We start from the raw sequence: 25,982 nt of genomic DNA on the forward strand, positions 1-25,982 counted from the left end.
AGCATCTCCTAAGCTCCCACAGCAGCGCTTTGAAGATTCTAGTGTATACGTAGCTTCTGTCTCCTCTTTCCCAGACTAAACAAAACACATTTTTTCAATCTTCCCTCATAGTTCATGTTTTCTAGACCAGTGCTTCTCAAAGTTGAGCCACCTCTTGTTCAGGAAAAGCCCCTGGCGGTCCAGGCCGGTTTGTTTTCCTGCCGCGTCCGCAGATTCAGCCAATCGCAGCTCCCACTGACCGTGATTTGCCGCTCCAAGCCAACGGGGGTTGCGGGAAGGGCGGTCAGCGTATCCCTCAGCCCCCGCCGCTTCCCACAGCCCCCATTTCTGCAGTACTTCTTCCTAGGCAGTCATTTCCCATTTTGATTGTGTGCAACTGATTATTCCTTCCTACGTGGAGTACTTTACATTTGTCCTTATTGAATTTCATCCTATTTACTTCAGATCATTTCTCCAGTTTGTCCAGATCATTTTGAACTTTAATCCTATCCTCCAAAGCACTTGTAAGCCCTCCCAGCTTGGTATCGTCTACAAACTTTATAAGTGTACTTTTTATGCCATTATCTAAATCACTGATGAAGATACTGAACAGAACCGGACTCAGAACTGATTCCTGCAGGACCCCACTCATTATGCCCTTCCAGCATGACTGTGAAGCACTGGTAACTAGTCTCTGGGAATGGTTTTCCAATCAGTTTTGCACCCACCATCTAGGTTGCATTTCCCGAGTTTGTTTTATGAGAAGGTCATGCGAGACACTATCAAAAGCTTTACTACAGTCAAGACGTAGTGCCTCAGCAGTACAACATAAGGTCAAATGTTTCTTTAAATAATAAGTTTGGCTGCAGGATCATCAATCCATGCACTGTTGATTTCCAAAATGGACAGCTCAGAATGAACCAAATTGCTGAGATGCAACCATAGTTACTTACAGCTATTTGAACATTTGCTTTCTGAGTCCTCCAACTTTAGGCTATTTATTCAGAGCGTCTTTTACATTTAAAAAGAAAACAACAATTCAAATAATTTCTCAGCTTAGACTTATATTTAGATTTTGTTTTAAAAATATATAAAAAAAATAAAAAATTGTTTATGATATCTTAAAAAATAATTTTGATTTGTTTTTTGAATGGACCAAGTCTCCCTTCCAGGTTGTATTCTCGAACACAATAGCAACATTGTGCCAGTGAGCAAGAACTTGAACTTAAAAATTCTAAGAATCTGACTTGCCTTGGCTCACCATTCAAATTGAAGTGCAAACGGTATAAATATCAAGCAATAAGTTTGGATCCAGTTTAGTAATACGTCCTTTGTAACAAAGGAACGAATTTAAAAAAAAAAATCTAGTGTAGATTGAAATTTTAAAAAATAGTTCTACATGCGCAAAAGCACTCATACAAAAAAATATATGCACATGCTTCAGATCTGTCCTTCACTACACATGGATGGCCCATTCCTGCCTCTATTGAAATCTATGAGAATTTCTCTACTGCTCTTAACTGGAACAGAATCAGGCCCTGGAGGCACACCATTAGAGTTTTGGTGCAACTCACAGTAGAAGGAGAATCAATCACCAATCACAGGATAATTGTTACAACCTCAGTTAACCCAAACCCCCGTTAGCTAAATCAGGGTCATGTCCCCCAGTATTTCTGAGTTACATTTCTACAAACTTACCCACAAGAGTAATTCCATTTACTTCAATGGGACTATTGTGAGAGTAAGGACTATTCATGTCAGTGTTTCCAGTATTAAATCCCTACTGTATAAAAATACATTTTATTTTATTGCACAAAGCAGATATTCATTCATACAGGAGATCAACAGAGGAAATAGATACGGTCTCTATCTTCCAGAGAGATTCATTTCTGACTACAGCTTGCCAGCGGGCCACTTTTTATTATTCACGTTAAAAAGAAGTAACAATACAGGATCATTAAAAGTGCTGAATCTTCTATACACAAATAGAGTCAGATGTCCCAGCTTGTAGATAAACCAGAAGTCTATTATTTGACGTAAGCAATTATTGCCTTATCTACAATAGCTCTCCAATGTAGTATGTCTTCTGCTGTAGTTAAGTATTTTATGACTCGATCAGTGACATTCAATGTACAACATGTGAACTAGCCAAATATTTATACATTTTAGGACAAATTGCTCATCCACCATCTTCAATGGGAGTCATGAGAACAAAGGAAGCAATATTTCCCCCTTATGCACTCCGCATTAACTTTTACAGCAGTAAAGGTGAACTTTAAGCACGCACTTAAGTGCTTTTCAGAATCAAAGACTTAGACCTGAATGTAAGCTCACTAGGACCGAGATTCCTTATTCAAGTGTGTCTGTAAACAGTGCTTTGCACATTCTGGGCACTATCAGAATAAAAATAATGATGCAAGGGGAAAATTGAACATCACACTAGAATGAAGTAGAAAGCAATGTTCTTTCCAGTTATGGACAGATACATCTTTTAACTCAGTTTTGAACTTTCTTCTAGCAAGCCACTAGATCAGTGGTGGGCAACCTGCGGGCCATCAGGATAATCCCCTGGCAGACAGTGAGACAGTTTGTTTACACTGAAACGGCCGCCTGCAGTTCCCAGTGACCGCGGTTTGCCATTCTCAGCCAATGGGAGCTGCGGATTACCTTGACAGGCTGCAGTTTGCCCTCCACTGCACTAGATCAAAGAAACTTTGCTGCAACTGCACCCAGATTACAGTATAATAATATCTTACATTTCAATGATACGTGTTGCACAAATACAGCAATCAACTCCCTACAACTGAAAGGCAGCCTCCCCTGCAAAGTGCATCAGAACGAAGACTATTAATCCCTAGAACACTAAGTTGACTGGAGCATTTATTTACATTTACAGCCCTAACATGCAACAAAAACTGGTTTAAAAACTTATTATAAACAGCATTATTGAAGTTCTATTAAACTTTTACTCTCATGGGGAGGTTGAGTGGAAGAGGTTTCAGACAATATTCACTGAAGTTAAGGCTCATTAAAAGACGAGCGTAAGCACAGCCTTATGCAGGCAAACTTTCAATCATGCAGCCAACACATTCATATCCTGACTTTAAATATGTTAATTTATTCCATTTCTGGGCTTCCCAGGTATAGGTATTGCCACATACGGTGGAAGCACTGTGACCTATGCTTACAAGGAGAGCGAAGGCAAAATCTAGGAACAGATGCATAGCTTCTACCAGTTTAACTGCTAAAGGCAGGTGACCTTATACTGCAGAAAATCTCTGCCACAATTTATAAACAACAGACCGCAGCAAGTGGAGCCAGCAAATTCTCTCTCAATTGACCTCAGTCATCCCCTCACGCAATGACTGGGCATGGAATGTAAACAATACCTACAAATAGATCTGTTTATAGATCACTAATATTATTATGCACTTTCTGCTTAAAAATAAGTAATCTACTGATACTGTCGTCATTCAGACTAAACCATTGACCTCAAGGGGCCAATGAGCATTTAAATACATACAGTGTCCTAGTAAGCCCCTTCCCTTAATGTGCAAAAAAGAGAAAAAGAAATCGTGCTACCATTCACAAGGCTGAGTTCAAGTATTTTTCTCTTAGTTCATTTTCTTATCTAACTGCACTGACTTCATAAAAATTGTAGCTGTTGAGTCAAAACTGAGCCAATCAGAAAGAAGTCAAAACAAGTGTTTGTTTTTACTTCAGTTTACAAAACAACCTTAGTTTAATACTTAATTCAAAGTCATTTGTTGACATAATTTTAAAAAACACAGTCACTAAAATACACTGTACTGTACGAAACACTGCCTTACTCTATGATGCCAAAGTCAATGTTGTCCCTTATTCCAACGGGGAACCCCAAGGTACTTTGTGGTTAAGCAGCAACTATGTGCACCAGAAGTTATTTTCCATACTCATCTGCTAGCCAAGAGGGCATATTGCAGCCACGGGGTGATGACAACTCTTAAGCTACAGAACAGCAGCACTGCCACTGCATGGCCTAAGGCAGGGGTAGGAAACCTATGTCACACGTGTCGAAGGCAGCACGCGAGCTGATTTTCAGTGGCACTCACACTGCCTGGGTCCTGGCCACTGGTCCAGGGGGCTCTGCATTTTAATTTAATTTTAAATGAAGCTTCTTAAACATTTTTAAAACCTTATTTACTTTACATACAACAATAGTTTAGTTATATATTATAGACTTACAGAAAGAGACCTTCTAAAAACATTAACATTTATTACTGTATGTGAAACCTTAAATTAGAACGAACAAATGAAGACTTGGCACACGATTTCTGAAAGGTTGCCGACCCCTGGCCTAGGGAAAGGATTTCCTCCCACTCAGACATCACTTTAGCACAGGGGTTCATCAGCCTTTTCACAGTGTGCACCTTATTTCATGGAAAGACTGACTCATAGACTAACTCCCCTCCCCTTTAGGAGCATACGGACCATTTCCTCCCCCTTTCCCGATAATGTAATATCCACATGGCAACTACAGCAATTGCTTATATGGACAAGTAATACACATCTACCCCGACATAACGCAACCCAATATAACATGAATTTGGATATAACGCAGTAAAGCAGTGCTTTGGGAGGGGCGGGGCTGCACACTTCTGCAGATCAAAGCAAGTTCGATATAACACGGTTTCACCTATAACACGGTAAGATTTTTTGGTTCCCAAGGACAGTGTTATATTGGGGTAGAGGTGTATTAGAAATTATTTAACATACTTTAGCTGTCTTCTAACGTGGAAACAAGGAACAGAGCCAGCACCATGTGAGCCGTCAAGTTTCTATGAACCAACAATTACTTAGCAAACCACTATGAAAAACTGCTCCAACACACATTCCAGGTTCTCAGACTGTGCACTGGGGCAGCACTTGGCCTCAAATGAGTAAGAAATAATCAAGTTGTTTCAATCTTTAAAATACCGTGAACGCTATGTAATTTACTATCCCACCACATCAGATGCTGAACTCTTGCATAGGTAATATTTTATAAAAAGCCAAAGTTAATAGAGCAGTAGTCCCTTAAAACAAATCCACCTCAGCCCCAATAAAATATCAGACTGAGCTGGAAGTTATTTTCCCCCCATGTTTTTCCTCCAGAAAATAGAAGCAAAAATGCCATCACATTTTCCACAGGAAAACAATTATTCCCCTTCCCAATACTATTATAATACTAGGTAATTTTGCATAATTGACATTCATTTACTAAATAAAAGCAGGGAAAGCAGTTTAGACCCAAAATTGTTTGTCTATGAGTCAATACACCCCCAAGCCTCCTAAGTGTAGGTCAGCACCCTGCCTCGTTAGCAGTAAGTAATTAAATTTCAATTACCCTGGCTGGCTTTTTGTTTGTCCTCAGTTACTGGACAATAAGATTTTTCCTAATATGACTGGTGAAGAGGCACTTTACATATATCAAGCAGCTAGAGAGCAGGAGTAAAAAAAATCCCACAAGAGCGAAGAATAAATAAAGAATGCAAGATATAGGAAAGCCTCCTGTTTGTTTTTCCTAATGAAGCCAACTTGCATGAGAAGTATCCCGATACATAATACATCAACACATTGGTAAAACTGTGACGGATGGCCAAGACTAGGTCAACTAACAGAAAGCACGATTCTGCCATCCAGACCTAGGATTTGTATTGTGACAGTCTGCAGAAAAATACATAAAAAACCCACCACAGTATGTAAGTTAAACAAGACTAAATGACATCACAGAAAACATTCTATTTGGATCATTCTGATAGTAGTTCCCATACTTCTCCTCATACTGCTTTATACTTACTGGGAGCATTTGAATGAAATCAGAATCAAGGTCTTTGCTCAGTCCTGCATTTCTTAGCAACAAGAAGTCCAATTTGACTTCCAAAGTTGTTATAGGTCTAGTCTACAATAATTATAATGATTTGTTCCATTGAGTCAGTGGCAAAAACATCAACTTGAAAAGTAGTCAGTCAATCTAAAAATAAATGAGTTTAAAGTAGTTTTGGATACTAGATAGGCACCTGAGTTCTTCTAGCCTATTTGCGATCCTAGAAAAACATTTCAAAAATGGGAAAATGGGATGTAGTCTTACAGGAAGGGAAGATACAATCACATCCCCATCCCACCCCCCCAAAACACACATAACACAAAATTGAAGAACCAGGGGAAATGACTGTATATACTATATACTATCAAATGCACAAAACAAACATAATAGAAAAATTAGATAAATGTATCTTTTCTAACCCTTTGCGGTTATACTTATAAGAAGAATAGGTTCACTTTTTCAAGAAAGTAAATTGACAACACCTCTTTAATTACCAATATAGGCAGAATAAAATCATTTTACACAGTTAAAAAGTGAGTCATGCTTTGTTAAGCTAAAGCAGCATTCCATTAGCCATTAACAGTATAGGGGAGGGGTAGTTATTAAGCAGACCATGGGTCAAATCCAGACCACCAGATGCTTTTGAATGGACCATTAAATCTTTATTTATTTATTTTACTTATTATTATTGTTGTTGTTGTTGTTTCTGTATTATTTTCTCTGGAGTTTGGACCTTGATTGTACCTTGACAAAAAATAATTGATTACCCCAGTAATACCTCACAGCTGAATAGGGTGACCAGATGTCCCAATTTTATAGGCTGTCCCAATTTTGGGGTCTTTTTCTTATATAAGCGTCTATTATCCCCCTCCCCACTCCCTGTCCCAATTTTTCATACTTGCTGTCTGGTCACCCTACAGCTGAACTAGAGTCAGTCACACTATCACACTCCAAAAATCCCACCCTTAGACATGCTGGGGAAGCACTTGGCCAGATGGTGGGGGGGGAGCACAAAGGTGGCTTTAGAGTATTCTTACTGATCCCCAATCCGAGGGGTAGCCAAGGGGTGTACAAACTTTTGCCCTTCTGTTTATGGTTTTAAAAAAAAATTAGCAAGTGGGGATTCCCCCAACAATGCAAGCAAGAGTGTTCCAGCCACATCCCTCTTCGGTATGAACACTCCCTATGCTAAAGGGCCTATGAGTGTGAGGAGTGCAGAGACACTATGCTAGTTCTATGCCAGTGGGGCAATTCTCCTTACACTAGGAAAATCCTCAGGTAGTTGGTTTAAACTGGTTTATCAGCAGAGTAACACAAAGCAACCAAATCACAGTGGAGGATCCAGCTCCAAGTCTCAAGCATGGTTTATTGCACACACAGTGCTGAACATATTTTTTGTCCTGTCTACACTTCAGTTAAGCCATTTTCAACTCCAGCTGAATGGGACTCATAGCCATTTATCCACAGCAGGTTGATTTTTTTAGGCTGTGTCTACAGTGCCAGTTTCAGCATTAAACTTTTGTCATTCAAAAACACCCCCGAGTGACACAGTTTTAGCACTGAAAAGCACCAGTACAGACAGTGCTTTATCACCAGAAGCGATACAGTTACCACCCCTCATTTGCGGTGTTGTTGTTTTTTAATCACCAGAAGAGCTCTCTCCTGGCGATAAAGCGTGTCTACACTGCCTACATCACAGCGTGGCCGTGCTGTAACGTGGACAGTGTAGACAGACCCTTAGAACACAGAGGTTAGAAGTTTACGTGCTCCTGCCACCCATTCCTCACTCCAGCCACAATCTGCACATGTCAAAATTGCTATGGAAATGACTATACCACAAATACAAGAGTAGAATGGAGAATAAGTAACAGGAGCAAGTGAATTTTTCAAAAAACAAAGAGGTCCTATGTCCATAGTAATATAAAGCTGAGGGGGGGGGGAAAGGCAGAAGACATTGTGAATGGTCAGATTTATTTCTAAATTTGTAGAATGCTTTTAATGGTTCACTGTGTTTCCCACAGCAGCTATTAGATTGACAATAGCCCTGACTTTGACAGCCTGCCCTGAAAAGGGGGGTGGGAAGGAAAGAGGAGTACAGCATCAGAAAGGGCTCGCAGACCAGGTAGGGTTGCCAACCTTCCAGATTTGGCCTGGAGTCTCCCGGAATTGGTATCCATCTCCCAGCGACTACTGAAAGCAATTCAGGACACTTTAACAGGCTATTTAAAGAAAATGACATTATGTTGCATTGGGGGAAAAAAAATCTCCCGGAATAGCTTCAGTTGGAGCTGGGAACTCTAGAGTCATAGGAAGTAGTAAGACTTTCTACTTGCTAGGCTGAATGTGCATTATTCCTATTACAGTTTGCAAAGGCAGGATTTGCAACCCAGGCCTGTGAGATGGGGTGCTCACTCTCAACTCCCAGTGAAATCAACAGGATTTGAGGTCTCAAGGCAACTTTTCAGGCTAGGGCACTCACTTGGAGGCAACACCCTTGCTTGTCTAATGATATGGCCACCTGAAGGAGAAAAATGACACGCAGTAAAATCTATCCTCCGACCACATCCCGAGAGGCTTTTAGACCTGCATATACACACACGGGGGGGGGGGGTGAGCTCTCCCCAACCTTAACAGGAGAAAAACAGCCCTGCTGCAGTTGCACCTCGACGTTCTGAAAGGCGCCCCCACAGCGAGAGGAGGGGGACTGTCTTTCTCCAGCCCCTCACGGTCAAACCCGCCAAGGAGCAGCTACATCCAACACTTCTGCACCCACTTCTACGGCTCCGGGGCTCTGTTTCCAGGACAGACGTTCGCAAAGCCCAGGGGGACGCACCAGATCCACCCCGCATCACGCACAAAAGCGGGGCGATTTGTCAGTTTCAGGTGCCCCGCCGCCCCGCCCACCGCAGCCTGGCACCCCCCAGTCTACGCGGCTGACGTGCCCAGCCTTGGGAACGCCGCAGCCGCTGGCGCTCCAACGAACGCCCCAAAGGGGTAGAGAGCAGGCAGCCGTCCCCCCGCATTCTGGAAACCCCACTGCGCCGCTTACCTGACTTAGCCTCCTGCCCCGCAAGCTGCAGCTACGTTCCCCGACCACGTGCCACCGGAACGTAACGCAGCAACGTCAGTTCCCTCCCCCAGCTGCAAGGCAAAGGAGCCTCTAGCGTGAAATTGTGCTTCCCGGGCGCGAGGCAGCCCGGCCAGAGATCCCGACATGCGCACTTGCACCCATGAAGCCACTGCCCTCACCCTCTGATCCACTCCAGGGCTGTGTGTGTGTGTGTCTGGTTTGCTGCTGAAAGCAAAACGAGGAGCTGGTCTAGCCTAGAGCACACGGAATGTCACGTGTTCCCCTTTGCCGCAGTGATATGCCTTGTGTTTTTAGTAGAGGTACAGGGGTATATTCTGTTGTTACGCTCTTGCTGCAAGCCCACCGATTTTGATGGATTTCACAAGTGTTACCAAGAATAGAATTTAGCCCAGCCCTAATCTAAAAATAAGTCTCTGCCTGACCATTAAGTTTGGGTCCAGATCCAAAACGTGGGAGCATTTGGATTAACAGTTTTGCGTTGGTCCATTATGGAGATATGAGCTGACCACAATGCGCAGAGATAGATGCACACTTTCCCAAAGTCTGGATTGTTTTGGAACCAGGTTTTTGGTTCAGGACCCTAGTTAGGTAAAATATACTAAAAAAAGTTATTTTTATAAAATTTTCACAAAATAAAACAACCCTGAAATTAATTTCTGTAGGGTTCAAAAGGTTACAGATGGATCTGTTCCCATATAACAAACATTTTGGAAGGGATATTAAATTTTCAAGGAGTAAACCAATCTCTCTTAGAGGTCAGGATAAAATCTGATGTTGGCAGATTATCCCATATCTGCCTACTGCTGGGTTCTTATAGCTTCCACTGGAACATCGAGTACTGGCCATGGTTGATTTGGAGGTTTTGAACATCTGATCTCTGGGGGAATCAAATTCTGGGGCAGTTAAAAGACAGAGATCATAGGAGAGGATGGGGAAGCACCACTATCTCTGCCAGCAACCATGGCCCTGGGCTGTAAAAGAGGGGTCTTACTGACTGCTGTTAGAGACAAGACTCTGGACTAGACGAGGATGCCTGGTTGAGAACCACTGCTCCACATGCTCAAATAAATCTGTTAGTCTTTAAAGTGCCACCGGACTCCTTGTTGTTTTTGTGGATACAGACTAACACGGCTACCCCCTGATACTGCTGTGCATAATGGGACAAGCCTGCCCTCAGCTCAGAATCTTCTAGAAAGCAGTGTCTGTTGGGGCCATTTACCCTCCCACTTCACCTAGGGTTCTGGGAGTATAAATGGGGGAGTAGCCCTCAACGGCCACTGGGTTCTTGTGACTGTTGACCATGCTGTGAGCTCAAGGCTCACTTGGTATCCCTGCACCTTCTTCATTGCTGTTTTTTTTTTTCCCCCACCTGTGACCATTTTCACTCCTGGACTTACAACTACCGGCTGCTGCATCCCCAGTCAGGTGCAGAAGACAAAGGATTTTAGTTGGTTGTCACTCTCTTTGGGAGGGCACTTCCTGCTGCAGTCTGGCTCAGCAACAATAGGCAAGTGACTGGTAGTGAATCAGAACAATGGTCCCAGCTCAGGATTTTCTTCCCTCAGGGAGGTTATGGCAGGCTGCAGTTAATTCCTAACCCTAGCTAGGCTTCTCGCACAGAGTGAGAGCTGAAGTGGGCTCTCCGTCTTTTGGGGCCCCGTCTCCAAGCCTGACCTCAATGCAGGTATAATGGATTGGGGCTGGCTGAGCCCACAGCAGCTTGTTAACCCTTTCCTGGCTGGTAAGGGGTGTGTATACTCCATCACGCTGCCCATTAATTGGTTAGTTTTTCATTTTTTCCTTTTAAAACAAACCAAAGGAAATAGTATCTCCGTGTTGCAGACTCTCTAATCAAACGAGTTCAGTGCTGAAAGTCTGGCACTGTCTGTTCCAGAGAACGCTCACCATGAAGGCTTTCTCCTGGGTGTAAATGACTTGAGATCCCTGGGTTTGTCAGAGTTTGTCCCTTTGTAATGGTTTGGTGCTGAAGGTCTGGCCCAGTCTATGCTAAGAGGCATTTCACTTCCATAGGCTGCTCATCAGAGTGGTTTTATGTCTGGCATAAGAGACTTTGGTTCCTCAGGGTTGACTGAGTCCAGTGCCAAGGGCCCAGCTTTGCCATTTTCAAAGTCCTGGATATCATCCAGGTTGACCAGGTGCAGTGTCAAGGGCACAGCACCATCAATGAGAGGGGCAAGTTAACCCAGAAGATCCTTTTATATTAAGGGCCTGTAGATTGCATCAGAAATTCAGGTCTTGCCTGAGTCAAAGGAGAGCTCTTCTGCATGGAGCCCTGATTAGTGAGCTCAGGTCTCTGGAATCAAGGGTCTTGCTTTTGATTGTCAGGGTCTTCTTGGTTGGAGATCTTCCAGAAACTGGTCCTCAGAACAGGATCATATTGGCTGTGGTTCAATGAAGGGGCACAATAAATCAAGCCCTTTTACTCAGCAAAAAGAAAGCCACTAAAGTCCTTAGAATCCTGACTACCAAGCCATAATTGGGATGGTTCATGCTCTACACTGAAGCAGCCTGAGTCAGCTACAAGCTTGCTGGGCAATCCACTTTCACTTACTCAAATTCAAATCAAATTCACTACTCTGGGAGTAGACCGAAAATGGTCCTCTACCGGTTTTAACTTTGGTCTGTCTAATGCACTTGAAACAGTACAAGTTGTCTTTTAATTCTGTTAGGGTGGAGTGGGCTGCCAAATCAGTTTACCAACCTCCAATACATGAGACAACAGCTTTTGTTAACCCTAGAGTAATCTGCCTTAAGAAAACTCCCACTTTTGTACCCAGAGAACTCTGTTTCGGGGGGAGGATAAGGAGGGCTTAATGACCCTGACCAATCGGTTCTTAGGAAGAGTCCAAGCTTGTGCATGAGTAGTTGCTTATTCCACAAGCATGAATGTGCAGAGGCAACAATTTCAGAGTAGTACAGTTACTAGTACCTTCTCCTTACAGATATTGCTTTGAGATTTTTCTGTTAAAAGATGTTATGTACATGCAAATCATTAGAGAGCAGACACTGAAAATGCTAGAATATCTTATTTCTTAAACAGAGTTCCATCTAAACTAGGAAGTATTGTAGCTTAAAAGTATTGTAGCTTAAAAAAATGACTGGAATAAGGAACTTAACAGTTAAGAATGTATTACATGATTCAATAGCAGTAAACCCTGCCATGTTAAAAACAATATTTATTTAAAATCTCTTAATTCTGGTAATAGAAATAATTTTAGCAAATGTGGCTTGTCAGCAATAGGGACAGATAAACCAGCCCAAAAGTGTGCAATTACCTCAACTGTGGACAGTATGGAAAATTTGAGCTCAATGTGGTGTATAAACCTTGTCTTTTGAACTTTTAGCATTTAGGAGCACAGTCCAAGTGGCTGGGCTGCATGCTCAGGATCACCATGTGGGCTGGAGAGAGAAAGAATCCTCCCTGCTCCAAGTAAACAGAGAAGCAGCAGACAGTAGCTCTTTTATCTGGGCATGTTCCAACTCCATGGAGGAGAATGGCTGATGAAGCTATTTAGGCACATTTACCAGTCCATCACATGGTTTACCTTCAAGTATTTTTAATCTCCACATGCTGGAGTGCAGGGAACCCTTGTGCCATAAAACTCTGCATCATGTAGTGGGTGCAGACCCTCATCAGAGGGTCCTCAGATCCTGCCTTCCCCTCATTACAAGTTTCATTGAGTCAGGGCTCTCCACAGTAGGGAAGCATCTGTCTCACAATGACTAGAAATAGGTGTTTTGGTTCTGGACAAACTGGTGTAAATGTGAAAACATTTACATAATCTAAACTGTTTTGAGGATAATACTTAAAGATGAGTAAAGTGTTCACATATCTGGTGCTATACTGTTTTTGTTTAACAAAGAACCAAAAAGACAGCAGTGAATTTATCTGCAGTGAGAAACTACCTTCACAACCAGAAGGACTGAACATTGTCTAAAGCTAAGCCTGTGACATGATGAGCACCTTCAGTCCCCATTCACATTAATGGGTATTCAGTGCATCATGGAATCAGGCCCTATGTTTGTTTAAATTAAATCCTTCATTCTGCACAGCAAAGTCCAGGCAGTGACTTCATATACACTCATTCTGTGTTGATTTTACTTGCCTGCAGATTTTATTGTCCCTGAATATAGTTAATCCATGCTTGATTTGTCCATGGGCCTGCATAAGCAATCTGATGGCATTTATACATTACTGAGCTGTTAATATGATTTAATTTTTGAGCATATAAAAATGGAGATTGCAAATAGATTTGGATCAGTGAGCCATGACTACGTATAAAATAATGGAATCCCAGGAATGTTTTAATATCACGAGGGTCTTTTTCTTTATTCTAAGATTCATTCTCCTTGAAAACTCATCAGGCTTGCACGTTCCTACACTGCAAACTCCCACTGACTTCAAGAGGAGTTCTGAGAACAGAATTACTGAAGAATTGGGCCCCAAGTGACACAGTTTAAATATCCATGACTTAAGGATCCTAGCATTTGGATTCTTATTTGAAACCAACCTTTTTAGGTTCTCCCAATGTTATTTACAATAAAGGGCTTTCATTATCTGGTCAAATATTCTGGGTAATATAATACAAAAACTGTGGGAAAAGTCTTCAGCTGGTGCGACTCAGGGTGGTTCAGTTGAAGTCAATGGAGGATCTAATCCAACATCTTTTTCTCTAGCCTTTGATGTGTAAAGCTGGTATTTTATATTACTACCTATGTGTATTCATGTTATAGGACTTGTTCTAAAAGATCTGAGAATCTTTCCATTTACTTTAATAAGCTTAGATTAGGTCCTAATTTTTGTGAGCAACAGGGCACAGTTAAAATTGGTGCTTGAACTGAGGGATAACAATAATATGTAGTGGTTATCTTTGAAGCATTTTTACAAACATTAACTAAAGTATTATTATCCACATTTTACAGATGAGAAAACAGAGTCAGAGACCTTAAGTAACTTGCCAAGACCTCATTGTGAATCTACAGTAAAACAAAGCTAGAATTAGAAATTTGGGAGCTCTCATCCCTCAGATATGAGCTCAGATCATGCCTCCCTGGATATTCTTGGGTTGGTGTTGGAAATCTAACTGAGAATTTGCTGAATTTTTGTGTTTAAATTTTCAGCTCTCATGTAGCATTAACAACATTTTTTGCAGGAGGAAGACGTTTTAGAAATGGAAGCATGTGTGTGCTTCACAGCTACATAATGCAAATGACATCAGAATTTTCTCCAAAATTGCAAAGAAGTTCAACCTCTTGGCCCCAAAGGATCTTTTAGAAAAAAGATTTAAGAAATTGAACACTAAGGCTGTGTCTACACTATGGACTTTACAGAGTCACAGCTGTACCACTGCAGCTGTGCCACTGTAAGGTTTCCCCTGTAGCTGCTCTATGCTGCTGGAAGAGTGCTCTCCTGCCCGCATAATTAAACCACACTCAATGAGCAGCAGTAGCTATGTCGGTGGGAGATATATTCAAAACAATGGGTCAAATCCAAACTACTGATTGTGCATATATGCAGGAAGCCACACAGCTCCTTTCTATCTATTCTGCACTGCCCCCAAATCTGCAGAGGGCCTGGATCTGCAGAGAAGGCATTTCAATGGGATGTTTTCCATATGTTTTAGCAATTATTGTCCTACTTCGCCTATCCCACCTCTCACACATTATTTTTGAACCTGGCAGAAATAATCTGCAGAGAAGGGTGATAATTGGGATTGTAGCCTATCTGAATATGGGCTCACAGTAATGCATTTTTGGCTCATGTCCAAACCAGAAACACTTAGGGCCTATATTTGGTTCTCTGTGAACAAATTGGAATAGAATAATTCTATCAACACTACTACAGCTCAGCATCTGAACCTCTTGCCATATTTTGTCCATTAAGAATATGGCACAGTGGAAAAAATCCTATTACTCGGTATTTCGCTATTAAGAAAATGTGCTCTAAGACAATTCCACTAAAAATGGATTAGGTCATAAAGACCAATGGACCCAAAACAATTCTACTAGAGTCATTATAGCTTTCCTTTTAGCTCTATCAAAAATTGCCTTGATTTTGCTAATAAGTATACATTGTGATACTTCAGTCTAAATACAATGTCCTTATAAAATGTCACTGATGTAATTCACAGAATGGGTAATAATGTCATGAAAAGTAACCTCTGCACATATATAGTGGCTAGTTTTCAAATATTAATGATAATCTAACTCCATTGATCCCAAAGTAAATTACAAGTAGGCAGAGGACAAGCAAATTGCTTGGGACATTGCAACTGGAAAGAAAAAAGAAGTAAACAAGAAATGGAAAAAGGAAGAGGGAGGAAGAGTGCAGCTATGAGTAAAGAAATACTACAGCTCTTGGTTATAATACCTTAGTGCTCAAGCATCATCACTTCTATGGAGAGCTATGGAGGGCCACGAAGTTGTGGAATGATGTCCTGATATTCTATTACAAAGTTTGTACCATAGTATTGCATCCTTGTGACTTGGACTGAATTAAATTTCAAGTTTCAATGGATAGCCATATTCCAGTCAAAACTCAGATACCTGGCTTCAAATTGACATTTTTTTATATCATAAGAGGATGCACTCATTAAATGAATTTTTGACCCCATTGACTTCATTAGGGGCAGGATTGAAAGCATGGGACCTGCCTCATCGCATCTTCCCTCTTTTTCATAGTTGCCTCTGATGGCAACCCAGGATGGATGAGGGAAGGGTAATGAAGAGTCTTTGGTCCCTTCCTGAAACACTAACCATTAAAAACTTATCCTTTCCTACTCCTATGGCTATTTCCTGACAGAATCTCCCACTATTATTTCTTTTCTCACCCCTGATTGAAAAGTCCCACATTCCTCATATCCTGTGTCTATTCTCATTCTGTTCCCTTCTCCATATCAGACCTCACCACTTCCAATTTAAGAAACTGAAATTAGGAATTCTGAAATACTGTGAAATGTATTTATAAAGCCAAATCCTGCTCTCCATTATGCATGTTCAACTGCTAATGAAGTCTCTTTAACAAACACTTGCTTACATTCCTTACTTTTGCAATCTGTATTTTCAAATGACCATTTCAGCACAATTTGCAAAACCTCCTTGAAAAAGGCTGATAGGGATATAATCATGTAGGTTTACTTTTATTATCCTAAACCTCACTGTTAATAACACAAACAAAAGAGCAATCTGAGTAAATGTTTCTGAGTTTTCCAAAGTACCTTCATCCACTTCAGATTTTAAAAACCACATTGCTAATCAAAATATTAAAAGTAAAAAAAGACTTTTCCACAATATATTTAAATGCCAAAAAGTCTATACAAATGGGAAATGACCCGTTTTATTAAGAATGCAGGGTCCATACTGGAATTTCTATACACCTACTTACTCTAAAGTAGAGGTTGATTGGCAGTGGTGTTTTTCATAATATGTAATGATGACAGTAGCATGATATTGACTCCTTCTGAAAATCAATTTCTTCCATGATATCTACAAGAAGTGAGTTTAGAATGATTATGAAATAGGCTATATATCTTTATTTGGACACCCAAATCTCAATAGAGGAATTCAATCGCAAAATGGCTTTCAAAATCCCACTCAAAATATTTTGTAGCTTTAATCTCTTATATCTAATCACATACAAATATAAACCTTTTGATGACCCAGCAGTCTGTCTGGTGTGGGTGTTTCCTTTAGATTACAATGGTTTGGGGGCAGTAACGGTCTTTATTTTTGTCTATTTGATAGTGATGAGCATATTGCCAATGTTGCACAAAAACAAATATAATACTAATAATTACAATACAGTAAATAAAGTGATATTTGCTTGAAGAGAGGAAGAATTGTCTAGTGGTTAGCGTACTCACAGAGACCTTTGTAGACCATGTTCAAATCTCTTCTCCACCACAGACCATGGGCAGATCACTTAATCTCTCTGTGCCTCTGTTCCCCATCTGTAACCACAGAGGGGTTGGGAGGATAAATGCATTCAAGGAATGGTGAGGGGCTTATAAGTACCTAAGATAGATATATTGAGATACGAGGTTTACTAAAATCCTGTTGCACCAAGTAATCAAATATAATATATGTAACTGCCAATTATTACTGATCAGACACTGCCTTTTTTCTGGTGCTTCATTGTGTTTCCTTTAACTTTCTAGGTATATCTATTAGTTGATATGCTCTCCCAGAGCAAGAAGGATGTAGGAGAGGAATTTTTCCCGGGTGGAGTGTCTCTGAGTAGAATGTACCTTGGGGCTACTCTTGAATTGCTGCAGCTTGTGCTCAACTCCTTGCTCAGAGCTCTGCTCAGCATCACAATCTAGCCCTATATTTTTATTTAGTAAAATGCAAATTGTGTAAATTGCAAGCTCTTGGGGCAGGGGCCATCTCTTTATTCTGTGTTTGTAGAGTGCCTAGCATATTGAGGCCCTGATTCATGACTGGGGCTCCTCAGCACTACCACAAAACAATTAATAATAATAAATATAATAAATGGGGGTAAATTCCACCTCCAGGTACACTGTGCAACCCCACAGGAGCAAAGGGATGTCATATTGACATTGTCCTTTTAAAACATAAAGGGGGTATTCTTACAATTGCTTTGTAAATCTTTGTGAGGTTCACCTCTATTTAAATTGAAGGTACTTAATTCATGGTTCAAGCTACATGGGGCTAGAACTGCTGAGCTTTACAGTCCTGATGCCTGATGCTCACATTGCACCCTCTGCTTCTCTGACAGCTCATCTCAGAGCAGTATACATTTACACTTTTGTAAATTCCAAATGAAGAGGCCAGTCAGAAGGGAGGAAAACATTGTCTCTGACAGTGTAAGGATTCCAAGAATCAGAATGATGTCTTGTGATTCTTTTCCTTTCAGGAACAACGCAGCCTAATTAGATCCCACAGAGTTTGCCAGCAGATTGGAGCAGCATTTGAATAATAGACACAAGTAAAAAAATGTGACGATTGTGAAATCTGAGTGAACATGTGTGTTTATCACAAAAGCCACCACCATCATTAGCCCAAGTGAGAATTATCATTTTATCCACATCAAGGGGGTGCACTGGCAGGAGAGCCTTTTATTTAGACTTCTTCCCATGCCCACTGAAGTTAATGGGACTCTCTCCATTGACTTCAGTGGACATTAGTTCAAGTCCTTAGGCCTCAATCCTGAAAGATTTTGTACATGAGTTTTTTAAACGTGATAGTGCTATTAGTGTCAATTAAGTCATTAGGGTTGCTTATGTGTTTAAAGTTTCTCATGCATAAGTTTTAGCAGGATCGGGGCCTTCATTTTTAATGATTCAAGCTCCCACTGAAGTCAGTGAAAGTTTACCTGAGTAAACAGGATTTGATCATTGATATGTGGGTCTTAAAACTACAAAGTATGAGTATCGTTCAGGGTCCAATTCTGCAATACTTCACTCACGTGTAGTCCTTACTCGTATGGATAGTTACATTTACATAAATGAGACCAATAATGGGAGAAAAGACTACTCACAAGAGTAAGTTTGCTACTGAAAACCATTTATTCATTCAGAAAGCTATTCAATAACACTAGGGTTAGTTTAGTTGGCATGCCTTTATTTTTCTCTTTAGTCACAACTGCTTTCTGGCCTTCTTAGATTCCTATTTCCAATTATATTCTTCAGAGATCTTTTAGAACAATATTTCTATCATCTTATTTTTCTGTGGTACATTTAAATAACAGTTCTCTTTACTCAATCTCAAATTTTGCATTCTGGGATCCTCTATATTTTCATTAACTACTGACTCAATCACTTTCTATTACTAGGGCTAACATAAATTGAACTAGATTTGGAGATGAAAAGCATTTCTTTGGCCCATTCCTCCCATCTTCTGAAAAAAAGAAGAGTTTCTGCTGAATGTTTCCCTTTAGTGAGCATGTCATAAACAGATAGCTAAGGTTTAATGTTTCTTTTACCTGTAAAGGGTTAACAAAGGGAACCAAACACCTGACCAGAGGACCAATCAGGAAACCGGATTTTTCAAAGCTCAGGGAGGGAATTTTTGGGTGTGTGTCCTTGGTCTGTGTCTTTGTGCTCTCTGGGCTCTGAAAGTGATCTTTCTATCTCCAGACTTTCTAATCTTCTGTTTCCCAGTTGTAAGTACAGGTATAAGACAATATAGGTTTTTATATTGTTTTTGTATTTACATGTGTGTAGTATTGTGCTGGAATGTAGAATTGGTTCTTTTGGATAGGTTGTTTTCATTTTTCTTAAAGCCATTTATCGATTGTTAGATGGTCACCTTGGATACAGAAGGGGATTTTTTATGTCTTTTTCTTTCTTTTTATTATTAAAGCTTTTCTTTTTACGAAAACTCCTGGTTTGATTTTTCCCCTTGGGGTTAAGGCTAAGGAATGAAGGGAGGGGAATCCTTTGTTGTTAGGAGTTACTCAAGCACTTGAATTTGTATAACCTCGGGGTGCGGGGCATGAGACTCGTGAGCTTCTCGGTGGTTGGTTTCAAAGGAATTGAGCAGTAATTCCCTCCTTAGTGTACCAGGGCATGGGGAAGGATCTGGAGGGAGGTAAAGGGGGGAAAGGAAGTGTTATTTTAGCCCTTTGTTGTGAGGACGTCAGTAGGCTTGAGGGAAGGTTTTAGGGGAGAACAATGTTGGGAGCCAGACACTGAATTCTGGTGGTGGACAGCGCTAATCAGGATCCAAGCTTGGTAATTAGCTGGGAGGGGTTTCATGCAGCAACCTCCACATTTTGGACGCGTAAGTTCAAGAATTGGGAACTTAATGGTTTATTGACAGAGAGGCTCATGGGAGCCGTGCAATAGTAGTTTTAAGAATGGCTGACTCTATACTGATAGGTGGACAAACACTATTGGCACACGTGCCCAAATGCGCATGCGAGTGGATTTCAATTGGGCACTACACACTTGCTGGGTCTGGGCCACGGTCCAGGGGGCTCTGCATTTTAATTTAATTTTAAATGAAGCTTCTTAAACATTTTTAAAATCTTATTTACTTTACATACAACAATAATTTAGTTATATATTATAGATTTATAGAAATAGACCTTCTAAAAATGTTAAAATGTATTATTGGCACGCAAAACCTTAAATTAGAGTGAATAAATGAAGACTTGGCACACCACTTCTGAAAGGTTGCTGACCCCTGCTCTAAACCCTGCCTACCTGTTTGTCTGCACTCCCAAGGCAAGTTCCACACATCCCAGATGTATCCACAAGGGTGCTGCCAGCTCAAAAATATTGCCCAGCTCCTCCTTTTCCTCACCTTGGAATCCCAGATTCCTCAGGACCAGCGCTCCCTTTTGGCATCTCCCCTCACCACTATTCAGAACTACTCTCTCCAAGAAGGATGCAAGTGTAGCACAGGAATGAATGGTTCTCTGATTACTTATGACCATTGTTATTTATGTAGTAACTTAGGCACTTAACAGACAAATACAATTGATAGGCTCCTGCTCTGTGCATTTCAAATCTGAATCTGATGTTATATGGTGAGGGATGACAAAGAAAAGGAGACTGGAAATGAGTTATAATATGGAAAAGCAATGAGATCATTCTTGCTACATTTGTATCTTGCTAGCTCCAGCATTTTATTTTAATACATTAATATATGGAAAAGTGCCTGGAATTAAAGTCATGTGGTGGCAGAAAGTCTTCTAAGAGGAAATCCAGCGTGCACTGAAGGGTGCATACTATTAGGAGTAGTGTAAACTGAGGGCAACTGCTCTGCAGCTCTGCTCCCAAAGTCTCCTGGATTCCATGGACCACACAGACACACAGAGATGAAATCTCTGGGACAGGGAGGAATCTGTGCGCTGCAGAGCTACCATTCCCCTTCCAACAGTTTTCAGAGTATTTCCACTCCACGTTATTCTGCCTTGTCCCTCCCCCGCCCCACCCTTCCGTGCCTTCATAAAATTACCTCCTACTCTCTTGTACTGCTGTGATTCCAAATTGGTTCCCAAACATCCATATGTTGAACAGCCTTGTTTTACAGCTTTCTCATGTGTAAATGCGGCTATTTTCAATTCTGATGATTTATGTTTAAATTTCTGAACTAGGCCTTTCTAAACTCTGAGGCCCTGATCCTGCAAACATATAACATATATTCATCAACTCTTGCAATGGTTTTTGAATCCAACATTTGACAGATATTTTTTATTAATTGTCCATTGTCCAATCTTTTTCTCCTTCCATGTTATTTTTTGTTATATGTTTCTACCTGTTTCATCGACTTTTCCTTGTTTTAGGGCCAAATTCTACTTTCTGTGGGCCTAATTCCAGTTTCCCGGTTGGCTTTATGCCTCAAAGACGGATTGGCTTTATGCTTCAAAGTCATACTCTTCTCAGTGTTCTAGTCCCTTAGTGCTGCTCCAGTGGTGCTGGAAAGCACCTGGGGCTGGCCAGCTGAGAATTCTTCCAGTACAGGGGAGCTCTTACCTGGAGAGAGACAGTGTACCCAGCCCCTGTGATGTCCCCTCAACAAAACCCTGGCACAGGAGAAACGTAAAGGCTGTGTCCAGAGCATACTGCACTCCAATTAGCATCAGCTGGCATACAGTTCCATATGGAACAGTGTTAGCTGGCACAAATTTAGAGAAGCTCCAAGACAGCTCTAACCTAGGGCAGGACAGGAAATGGGCTGGCATCAGGGCCAGCTCCAGGGTTTTTGCCTCCCCAAGCAGCAAAAAAAAAAAAAAAAAAAGAAAGCTGCAATCACGATCAGTTCTACCATGGCCGTTTCAGTCTTTGGTGGCAATTCAGCGGCTGATCCTTCCCTCAGACAGGGAGTGAGGGACCCGCCACCGAATTGCTGCTGAAGAGCCGGACGTGCCGCCCCTCTCCATTGGCCATCCCAAGCACCTGCTTGCTGGGCTGGTGCCTGGAGCTGGCCCTGGCTGGCATAGATTCATGATGACAATCAGGGAGCTGTATCCAGCTCCTTCACAGGCTCTCTCCTCTCTCCAGCACTGAGAAGACTTCCATATAGAAAAGAATCAGGGATATTGACTTCAATGGAGTTACTCTTTATTAACTTCAGTGCAAGTGTAATCAGAATCAGGCCCAGCTATACTGGTATAAATGCAGAGTCACTCCTTTGGATTCAGATATTTCACTGGCTTGACTGAGAGCAGAATTTGACCCTGCATTCCTTTATTTGTTTTACAAGAATATTTCCTCTAGGGACTATAGCATCATGAGGAAACCAAAAACGAAATACTTCCTTGTAGGTCTCTCAACAAGACTTTCCACTTTAAACAGGTTTCCTTATATGTCCCTAGAGTCCGCTGAATGTTTTATTTTTTTACCATCCATACTGTGTTATCGTACGGAGCTATGACTTCCTTTTGCATTTATCTGTTGTCCTTTCTCCCACCTAGTGAAGTGGTTGGTGGTGAGTTATAAACCATTTTATGTTGTTTTCTAAAATATCCAAATATCACTTGTAAAGGTCTTTGCCATTGACCAGAGGTTTAAATGTTACTGACTAAAGTGCTCATTTTCTATTTTACTCGTAATTAGAAGCAGACAAGCCAATAAAACTTCTAAACAAGCCAAAAGCCTGGCCCAAGCTACTTGGCTTTAGATCAGTGTGTGTAAATGTAGCTAATTCAAGGAAGAACCAAACCTCTTAGAATATTTTGCCATTACTTCCTGGCAGGCAGAGTGACATTTTATAGCAATATACAGATATTCTTTGTTTTATGTGTATGATCAGATATTTAGGCTCAGTGTTTTGGCTCATAAGTCAGACTGGTGTCTTAGGTCTGTAATCAAAATATCTGGCTTGCAATAAGATCACTACATGATTTTAAAAAAGACTGTATAAAGGAGTTAAAGATCTAAAATTATGGAAAAATTCAGAGTTATTATATCTTTAAAAGGCTTTTCACTTCTCTTAAGTGCCAGAATTAACTACTGTATTGTATCAGGGAACTGATCCCTTGCAGAGTAGTAAGGACTGGGCTCATAAGCAGGGGCGGCTCCAGGCACCAGTGCAGCAAGCGAGTGCCACCGATGGCTGCCTGACTGCCGTGCTTGGGGTGGCAAAAAACAGAGCTGCCCCTGCTCATAAGAATGGCCACACTGGGTCAGAATGGTCTATCTAGCTCTGTATCCAATCTTCTGACAGTGGCCAATGCCGGGTGCTTTGGAGGGAACGAACAGAACAGGCAATCACTGAATGGTCCATCCCTTGTTGTCCTCTCTCAGCTTATGGCAATCAGAAGCTAGGGACACCCCAGAGCATGGAGTGCATCCCTGACCATGTGGGCTAATAGCCATTGATGGGTCAGTCAGCCCTGTACCATGGTGTGTCCCTTAAAAGTTCCTGGGGCTTCTTGAGTGGACAAAGGCCAAAGAAAGGGCAGAAACAGGTACTGGAAGAGAGGAAGATGTCCTGGGTAAATGTGCTTGGGAAAACCTACGCTACCATTTTTTTAAGGGCTTAGCACCAGGAGCCTTGTAGTGCAGGGCAGGACTCCCCTCTCTCACAGCATTTCAGGGCTCCTTGAGAACTCAGTTCTAAGGTAGTCCAGAACAGTCCTCTCCTGAAGGTCCAATTGTTTAAGTTTTCAGATACATACTGGCCCTCTAGGCCCTAACCCTAATTCAGTGTCTGTCTCCAGGTATTCCAAAAATAACAAAGTCTTTCAAGTAGAAAACAAACTCACACAGTCTTTATCCCACTTTCAGGTGGGCACAACCCCTCTTCCCGGAGGGGCTGACTTTCTGCTTTCTTCCACCTGTTGCCTGGAATTTGCCCTTCTCCTCCAGCTTTCTCAGATGGTGACTCCCCTAATGCCCGCTAACTCTGAGCCCTACAGTGTTTACTAACATAGCTGTAATTTTCTGGGCTTTCTCCCTTCACTGTAACTTCCTGCTCCTTTTATGCTGGCATCACCTGATTCCTCTCAAGTGGGATTCATTCTATAATAATGGTTGGCTTAGCTCCAGGCTCTCCAGCCCCTGGGGCAAGCCACCTTGTTACAGTATCTTTTAAAGGGACCTCATAAAGAGAATTATTTCACTGATACCCATTAAGAATTAGTGGGTATTTCAGTTACTGCTTTCCCAATGACCCATACCCTTATTTCAGCTCATTCTCTGCAGCAACCCAAGCTGTCTTGACAGAAGACACATAACATCAGAAGCATTGAAAATAAAGATCGCTGCCCTTCAAGTGAAAAATTATGCTCAGATACTGTTGTTCCTACAGGTGGAAATTAAAGATCCCATGGGTCTTTTAAAAAAGGGTAGGGGATATCCCCTGTGTGTTGGCCACACTCTATCTCTCAATAAACAGGTTCAGATATCCCAGACTGTGTGGAAGCTATTGTTGAATACCTAATAGCTATTCTGTTTGCCTATAGAGTCCATGCATTACCAGAATCCAATTAATTATCTTGTAAAGTGACTTGCGTATAAAAGATGCTGTATAAGTCTACATTCTAAGTCTAATAAAGCAAAAAATACCAAAGGCATCATAAAACAAGAAGAAGACAAAAGTACCATTAACATGGTTATAGTTTTATGGCCTTCAGGAAAAGCTCCATCTGTTTCAGATGTGACTTGAACTCCTTCCTAGTGAACTTCAGTGAAACAGCTAGTGTAGGCACCAGTATTTTTAGAGCAGAAATAATTCTTTCTTTCCTTGTGCGATTTATTTTATTTATAATATGTTTGTTGTGATTGTGCCAGACCTCAAGAACCCTCACTATTAAGAAAATGAATATGGGAAAGAGAAGGGAAAACTCAAAACCTCGCACTGTAGTCTTTTGAGAAAACCATGGATGAATAACTTTACATACTTACAAATATATTAGGTCTAGAAATAAGTCATCATAGGTCACATGTTGCAGTGTTCAGCTCCTTAACAGAAGTATTGAGGGGCCTTCCGGTCAGATCTTCACCCCTTATCTCTTACTGTAGTCAATGAATATGAATGTGCTCTGTACGTCTCAGGATCAGGCCCTCTGTGACATCCCATTTAATCCATAGTTACAGACAGCTTTTGCTTCTGTATGTAAGAAGAATCCATTAGTCTAAATGTACCCAAAACAACAATCATAATAATTAATAATGGTTTCCAAAACAAATGTGGGGAGACTAATTTAAGATATTTTGAGGATGGAGAGAAGGCCAGGGGAGGTGGGAAAAAAGGATATCAATAAATAATGACGTCTTTTCTTTTCATTACTTAGTTTTTCTGCATGCTTTCTATCCAGCCAGAAGAACATCGTGTGGTTCACACAAAATATGTTTATTATATATTTTTCCTATTTAGTCTAATAACATGAACAATTTGTTTGTTTAATCCTTATACAGTATGCTCTCCAAAAAGTGATGATAAATACATCATAGGGATACAGGGAGTGGTGCCCACTACCACTTCAGTGGTGTTGCAGAGTAGCACATTTTTCTTGATGTCAAACAATATGTAAACAAGGAAGAAAACTACAAACAAGCAGCCAAGATTTCTAAAGAGTTGCCCAGAAATACAAAAAGATGGTGTAAATTGATTTAACTTCTAGCTAGCAAGATGTATTGAGAACAGAAGTTCAACTATAATGGGATTTTGAGCTGCAAATGTTCACCTGTAAGTTTACTTAATAAAATAATGCCCGTTTCTATTTCGTGTATTCTTTTGACACAGTACTTATGATCCCCTACATATTTTAGGACCCACTCAGTCCTGCATACCTGAAGTTAATTGAAGTTTTGGGTACACAAGGAATGCAAGATTGGACTCTTATGGCCTCATCCTGCAGCCATAACTTATGAGAGTAGTCTCTTCAGAAAAGTATCCTTCTTTAGGGCAGTACCTAAACATATTTCTTAAGTGTTCCCAGTGATGTCAATGGGAACTTCAGGTGCTAACCGCCTCTGAAAATTAAATCACGTATTTAGGTCCTTAAATACCAATTTAGGTGTCTAAATGTAGTTTCAAAATTGTGGCCTTACTGATTAACCACGTTAAGGTATGCTCTCAGTATTAAGAAGCTTTCAAGAGGTAATGAATTAAATTTGATCATTTTAAAGT

At 41.0% G+C, this 25,982-nt stretch overlaps 1 protein-coding gene across 11 annotated transcripts in view; it reads right to left on the reverse strand.

The window, feature by feature from the left end:
• FOCAD (focadhesin) overlaps window positions 1-9,060 on the reverse strand; it is a 211,513-nt gene extending 202,453 nt beyond the window's left edge. For 3 of the 11 annotated variants that reach the window (XM_032797563.2, XM_032797567.1, XM_032797566.2), the window contains exon 1: window positions 8,874-9,060. The gene's annotated coding sequence lies outside the window, so the exon portion shown is untranslated. Of the gene's footprint in view, window positions 1-5,797; window positions 5,972-8,873 lie in introns of all 11 variants that reach the window. The other 8 variants (XM_032797565.2, XM_032797561.2, XM_032797568.2 and 5 more) reach the window with 6 other exon arrangements.
• Between the last annotated feature and the right edge of the window lie 16,922 nt (window positions 9,061-25,982).

This window comes from Chelonoidis abingdonii, chromosome 6, assembly GCF_003597395.2.
Source record: "Chelonoidis abingdonii isolate Lonesome George chromosome 6, CheloAbing_2.0, whole genome shotgun sequence".
NCBI classification, from domain to species: domain Eukaryota; kingdom Metazoa; phylum Chordata; order Testudines; family Testudinidae; genus Chelonoidis; species Chelonoidis abingdonii.